This window comes from Eriocheir sinensis, chromosome 60, assembly GCF_024679095.1.
Source record: "Eriocheir sinensis breed Jianghai 21 chromosome 60, ASM2467909v1, whole genome shotgun sequence".
Lineage (NCBI taxonomy): Eukaryota > Metazoa > Arthropoda > Malacostraca > Decapoda > Varunidae > Eriocheir > Eriocheir sinensis.
Genome location: NC_066568.1, coordinates 1,691,216 through 1,698,715, shown reverse-complemented (window position 1 = coordinate 1,698,715; position 7,500 = coordinate 1,691,216).

The window sequence follows — 7,500 nt, the reverse complement described above, 5'->3', positions numbered from 1 at the left end:
TCGCCATCGACGGCGCCTCGGGCGTGCAAGGGGGCGGTGCGGCGTGCCCCGCCCTGCAGCGCGCCCACACGCTCTACTACCCCACGGCGGCCACCATGCGGCACGCCACCACGGCGCGGAGGGCGCACAGCGTGGCCACCTAATGCGCTAACGCGCGCTCGCATACACACACACACACACACACACACACACACACACACACGCACACGCACACACAACCACACCCACACACACACACACACACACACACACACACACACACACACACACACACACATACACACCTTGAGCTCTGTGCTCCTCCGTAGGGGAACGGCTGGCTGTCTCGAGAGAGACTCGCAATAAAACAAGAGGTGAACTACACACACACACACACACACACACACACACACACACACACACACACACACACACGGGGAGCATGACAATAAAGGCGATGAGTCGAGAGGCGGCGGCACAAAAACGTTTCCGGGTGACGAGTGACCTTGTGCCTCGAGTGTGGGCGGGGCGGGGCGGGGCGGGTCAAGAGGGCGAGGACAAGGCGGCGCTGACAAGGCCGAGTGCTGAGCGCCTCGTTAAACACTCCTTGAGATGGGAGGAAACACTGTGGACGCGAACACTGCATGCAACAACCTTATGTATAGTCCCCTACTACTGTTACTACTACTACTACTACTACTACTATTACTACTACTACTGCTACAACTACAACAACTACAAGAACAATTACCACTACTACTACGTCCCTCTCTTCAATCTCGGTCGCCGTATACAAGTCACCTATCGTAATAAGGTTCGCATAATAACTTTAACCTTGTCTTCGTGTAAGGATTTTTGCCTCCGCGTTATCGTTAAGTGAACGTTCCTCCGCGACGTGTGGGAACGTTCCTCTAGGCTAAGAACGAAGTCGAGGAGAGAGACGGAGTAATACACAACAATAAACACGAACAAAACAAAAGCAACTCAACCAGAACAACCAGCACCGCCACCACAACGCATTACAACGCAAAGGGACAAACACGAAGCATTCAACGCATTTTTGGGTAGAACGAAGTGAAGGAAACAAGAAGAGGAGGAATATGAAAAGAAGAATAAGAGAAAGATTGGAGGAAGAAAGAATAAGAAGGAGAAAAGGGATCTAGTAGTACGAATTAAAGGAAAAGAGCAAAAGAGGATGAAAGAAGGAAGAGTACGAAAGGAAGAATAAGAATAAGAGGAAGAAAAAGAGGAGGGAAAGAGAACGAGTAGGAAAACATTGTGAATTGATGATTTTTTCGTCTATAATGTTTCGAGCCTTTAAGACCCCCCTAAAAAATCGTTAAATTGCAATAAATTAAAAGAAAAACGACGAAAAGCGTAGAAAAAATTAAATGGTTTTATTTTGATATGGAAAAGATAAAAAAAATCCTTTGCAATATTTCTGAGTGCCTGAGAAAGAAAAATATGTAGAAAATATAATATGAATGTAAAAATATATATTAAAAGAGCAATATAAAAAAGCCTTATTAAGAAACCATTGTGAAAAGTATAGTATGTTTCTTATCCACCATTTTGAGTGCCTAAGAGAGAGAAAAAAAATGTAGAAAAGTTAAATTAAAGAAAAATAAAAGAATCAACAGGGAAGAGAAAAGAATCACCAAGAAAATACGATGAAAAGAGATAAAAATTTTCCTCTCTAATATTTTGAGTGCCTATGATACCAAAAAAAAATATATAGTTAAATTGTTATAGATAAAATTATAAGAGAAATAAAATGTTAAAGTTACCTAAAAAAAAAGGCGATAGAGAAAACAAGAAGGAAAACGACTGAGAAATAAAACAATCATAACAAGAAAAACAAAAAAACGATGCAATTAAAATAAAAGAAAACAACGATCAAGAAAACAAAAACAAACGGAAGAAAACAATAGACAAAACAAAAGTAAAAAAAAAAAAAAAAAACGAGAGAATAGAAAAAAATCAATCAGGACAAGAAACAAAACAGAAGAAAAACGATGCAATAAAAACAAAAGAAGAAAACGATCAAGAAAACAAAAAAGCAAGCAAACAAAGGAAACACGACAGAGAAAACGATCGAGGAAACGGAAGAAAAAAAAAAAAAAAGAGAAATAAAGAGAAAGAAAAAAGAGAAGTCAGTTTACCGTGAAAAAACAACAATAAAAAAACCAAAAAGAAAAACAGAGCAGAACAAAGCTACCATTGCCGCATCGCTTCACCTCAGCTGCAAACAACAACAACAACAACAACAACAACAACAAGACTCTATTTGGGAACTTTTTATACTGTTATTTTTTACACAGTTAATAAAATAATGAATACAGCATGAACAAAAAATGATAAGAGTGTTTGATTCTCTTTTTCTTTGTATGCTACGAATTCTGGTACGGTAATAATAGTGAAATAAATAAGATAAAGTACATAAATAAGATAGATAAAAGATGATGTAAAAGGAAAAACAGGAAAAGGAAAAGAAAAACGAGGAGAGGACCCCCCCCCCCAATAAAAAAATCTACCATGGTACAAGGAGTGAAATAAATGAGGCAAACTAAATAAATAAAATAGATGAAATAGATAAAGTAAAGGAAACAAAGTAAAAAAAGAAATGGAGGTGACACAAGGAAAAGAAAAACGAAAAAGAGGAACAGGTGGAAAAGAACGAGAATACGAAAGGAGAAATGAGGTAAGTAGAATAAATATGAGAATAAGAGAAAATAAAAAAAGGTGGACAGACAGAGGAAGAAATACAACGAAAATTAAAGATAAAGAAAATGTGGCAGTAGAAGAAATGCGAGGAGACAAAGATAATGATGGAATGAGCAAAGAGAGAAACAGGAATATAATGATAATCAAATAACGAAGGTCAAATAAAGGGGATAGACAGAGAAGTACGAATAGAAGGGGAAGGAAAATGATAAAAAAACAGAAAACGGAATATCAATGTAAAAAATAGAGAAATAAGTAAAGGAAATTAAACAGAAGAGCATTATAGGGCTTTTATTATTAACAGTGGCATGTGATGTGTATCTTTGTGTAAGAAGAAACGCAAAGACTCGGTATGGGAGATGGTAATTTGGAGACTGAAGGAGTAAGTGAAACGCGGCAGCCTGGGTCCGTAGAGTTTAATACACAAGACACTGACTACTTCTACTACTGCTGTTATTGCTGTTACTGGTATTACTTCTTGTTTTTGCTCTTGTTCTGAATGCTTACTGCTACTACTGGTACTACTACTACTACTACTACTACTACTACTACTACTACTACTACTACTACTACTACTACTACCACTATTACTACTACTACTACCACTACTACTATTACTACTACTTTCTAAATTTCCGACTTTCTCTTATTATTTATTTCTTATTCTCTTTCTTTCTTTGTTTTCTCGCATTCTTTCTTTTTTTTTCTTTTTTTCTTATTCTCATGATTTTATTAACTGTTGATTTTCTTGTTTATTTGGTTATTTTCTTCACTTTTTTATTATTAATGTGTTTGCTGTCTCCTCCTTTTCCTCCTCCTCCTCCTCCTTCTCCTACTACTACTACTACTACTACTACTACTACTACTACTAATACTACCATCACTACCACCACCACCACCGCCCCATTACCTGATATAATTACCTCGTACGAAACACTATTAACTATTTACCTTTACCTGGAGCTAATCTGGTAAATGGGTTAAGGCGATAAGGCTCAAAATTGGGTAGTAAAAGGAAGGAGTTTCGACCTTATGGGACTTGGTGGGTTAGCTCTCATTGCCTCCTCTGAGAGATAATGTGTGTGAGAGAGAGAGAGAGAGAGAGAGAGAGAGAGAGAGAGAGAGAGAGAGAACAATTGCACATAATCCCACCATTACTCTCTCTCTCTCTCTCTCTCTCTCTCTCTCTCTCTCTCTCTCTCTCTCTCTCCTTCTCTCACACCTCACTAATTTTTCCTCTCCAGAATTAATTACATTTTTTCTTCTTTCCTCCAATACCGGAAGATAAGAAGGAGGAGGAGGAGGAGGAGGAGGAGGAGGAGAATTAACAGAAGGGGAAAAAATCTGTCTTAATAATCTTTCCTTTCCATCTGTTTCCTTTCCTCACTTTTTTTCTCTTCTCTCCTTTAATTAAACGTCTCTCTCTCTCTCTCTCTCTCTCTCTCTCTCTCAGCAAAAACAGTAGAAATAAAGACGAAAAATAAGGAAGAAAGGAAGAAAGGAAGGAAGGAAGGAAGAAGAAAGAAAGAAAGAAAGAAAGAAAGAAGGAAGGAAGGAAGGAATAGATAAATGTTGGGAGAAATAAGAAAGAAAAAAAGAATTGGTGGAGAGAGAAGGATAGAAGAAAAAAGGAAAAAGAAAGAAAATAAGAAAGATAGAATGAAGAGGAGAAATGAAATGAAAGAGGAGAAAAGGAGGACAAAAGGAAGAAAGGAATATCAGGAGGAAAGGAGGAAGGAAACAAAGAAAGAACTAAAGAAATCAAGAAAATATAAAGGAGGAAAGAAAGAGCAAAGTAAAGAAAAGAAGAAGAAGAAAGGAGAAAAAGAAAAATGAGGAGACAGAAAGAAAGAAGGAAGGAAAGGAAGAAAAGAGAAGGGTGAAGAGAGAGAGAGAGAGAGAGAGAGAGAGAGAGAGAGAGAGAGAGAGAGAGAGAGAGAGAAGAAGAAGAAGAAGACGAAGAAGAAGAAGAAGAAGAAGAGAAGAGAGAAAAGAAGAAAAACGGAAACAAATGTAAAATGAGGAGGAGAGAGAGAGAGAGAGAGAGAGAGAGAGAGAGAGAGAGAGAGAGAGAGAGAGAGAGAGAGAGAGAGAGAGAGAGAGAGAGAGAGAGAGAGAGAGAGAGAGAGAGAGAGAGAGAGAGAGAGAGAGAGAGAGAGAGAGAGAGAGAGAGAGAGAGAGAGAGAGAGAGAGAGAGAGAGAGAGAGAAAAGGAGTTGAGAGAGAGAGAGAGAGAGAGAGAGAGAGAGAGAGAGAGAGAGAGAAGGAGGGAGGGAGGGAGGGAGGAAAGACCAAAGAAACTGCATTAAAAAATATCTTGTGTCTATTTATAGCTCCGGAAATGAGAGAGAGAGAGAGAGAGAGAGAGAGAGAGAGAGAGAGAGAGAGAGAGAGAGAGAGAGAGAGAGAGAGAGAGAGAGAGAGAGAGAGAGAGAGAGAGAGAGAGAGAGACTTGAGATGCTTTCGACTTCTATCTTTAACTTCTTGGGTACTTACTTAGAACGAAAATATTTGTTTACATTGAAAGAAAAAAAGGAAAAAAGGAAAAGTTTGAGAAAAGAAATGTGAAGGAAATCGATGAAAGGAAGAGGAAAGGAAAAAGAAAGGAAAGGTAGGGAAGGGAAAAGAGAGGAAGGGAAAGGAAAGGAAAGGAAGAGAAAAGAAGGATAGAAAGGGATAGGAAAAGAGAGGAGGAAGAAGGAAGGGAAAGGAGGGGAAATGAAGAGAAAGGAAGACAAAGGAAGGGAAAGGAAGGGAAAGGATGACAAAGGAGGGGAAAAGAAGGGAAAGGAAGGGAGAGGAAGACAAAGGAGGGGAAAGGAAGGGAGAGGAAGGGAAAGGAAGGGAGAGGAAGGGAAAGGAAATGAAAGGAAGAGAAAGAAAGATAAAAGAGGGGAAAGGAAGGGAGAGGAAGGGAAACGAAGGGAAAGGAAGAGAAAGGAAGATAAAGGAGGGGAAAGGAAGGGAGAGGAAGGAAAAGGAGGGGAAATTAAGAGAAAGGAAGACAAATTAGAGGAAAGGAAGGGAAACAAAGGGAAAAAAATATATATTGTGTGTGTGTGTGTGTGTGTGTGTGTGTGTGTGTGTGTGTGTGTGTGTGTGTGTGTGTGTGTGTGTGTGAGGGGGAAAGAGAGGGGAGGTGCTTTGTAATGATCCAGGGTTATCTCTCTCTCTCTCGTTAATTGAGAGGTACAAACGTATTTTTCACATCCATGACCCTGACTTTCTCTTCTCTCTCAGGAAAAGAAAAAGAAAAATAGAAAAAAGTAAACGAGAGAGAGAGAGAGAGAGAGAGAGAGAGAGAGAGAGAGAGAGAGAGAGAGAGAGAGAGAGAGAGAGAGAGAGAGAGAGAGAGAGAGAGAGAGAGAGAGAGAGAGAGAGAGTGTGTCTGAGGAATGGTTTGCAGGTAGAGAGAGGAGGAGGAGGAGGAGGAAAAGGAGGAGGAGGAATGCAGCAAATGGAGGAAAAGTTGATCCCACGACCCACCTTCCTCCACTCTCTCTCTACCATGCACTACGGAGGCACCACTTAAGAGAGAGAGAGAGAGAGAGAGAGAGAGAGAGAGAGAGAGAGAGAGAGAGAGAGAGAGAGAGAGAGAGAGAGAGAGAGAGAGAGAGAGAGAGAGAGAGAGAGAGAGAGAGAGAGAGAGAGAGAGAGAGACTAATTAACACACACGAGAGAAAATTTACCTGGTGAGAACTTGTGGAATTTATCTTTAATTTCTGTGTTACTTTCTTGCATTTCCTTTTTTCTCTTCCTTCCTTCCTTCATTCATTCATTCTTTCGGTCCTTCTTTCCTTCCTTCATTCCTTCTTTCTTTCAATGATTCTTTCTTTCTTTCTTTATCATGATTTTTTTTCTCTTTCTTTCTTCGTTCCGTAAGCCATCTATTCCTTCCTTCCCTCCTTTCTTTCAATTCCTGTTTATTACTTCCTTCTTTATTTATTCTTTCTTTCTTTCTTTCTTTCTTGTCTTTCTTCCCCCATTCATTCATTTATTCTATCATCAATTCATTCTTTCCCTCCTTCCTTCCTTCCTTCCTTGCTTCCTTCCTTCTTTCCCTCCTTCCTTCCTTCCTTGCTTCCCTTCTTCCTTCCTTCCTTCTTTCCTTTCTTCCTTTCTTCTTTCCTTCCTTCCTTCCTTTCTTTCTTCCCTCCTTCCTTCCTTCCTTCCTTGCTTCTTTTCTTCTTTCCTTCCTTCCTTCCTTCCTTCTTTCCTTCCTTCCTTTCTTCTTTCCTTCCTTGCTTCCTTCTTTCCTTCCTTCCTTCCTTCTTTCCTTCCTTCCTTTCTTCTTTCCTTCCTTGCTTCCTTCCTTCCTTGCTTCCTTCCTTCTTTCCTTCCTTCCTTCCTTCCTTCCTTCCTTCCTTCATCCATTCATTCATTTATTCTATCATCAATTCATTCTTTCCTTCCTTCCTTGCTTCCTTCCTTCCTTCCTTCCATGCAACTTACCTTTTCTTCTCTTTTTTTCCTCATCCGCCATTTATTTTTTTTCCTCTTTCCTCTCTTTCTTTCTTTCTTTCATTTCTTCTTTTCACTAAACTGGAATAAACAAAGAAAAAAAAAATACAATAATAACAATAATAATAATAATAAAAAGAACAAAAAACAACAAAACAAAAATCTGATACGATACTTTGCAATCCATTACTTTTCTTTACTTTTAATTAAGAAAGTAAGAAGGTAGGATAATAATAAGGTAAGAAAGCAAATAATTAAAAGTCGACCTCTTCGAACGTGTTCGAACCTGTTGTGACGTGTCGAGACATGTTATAAGGTGTTTTGTTTTTGATTCTGT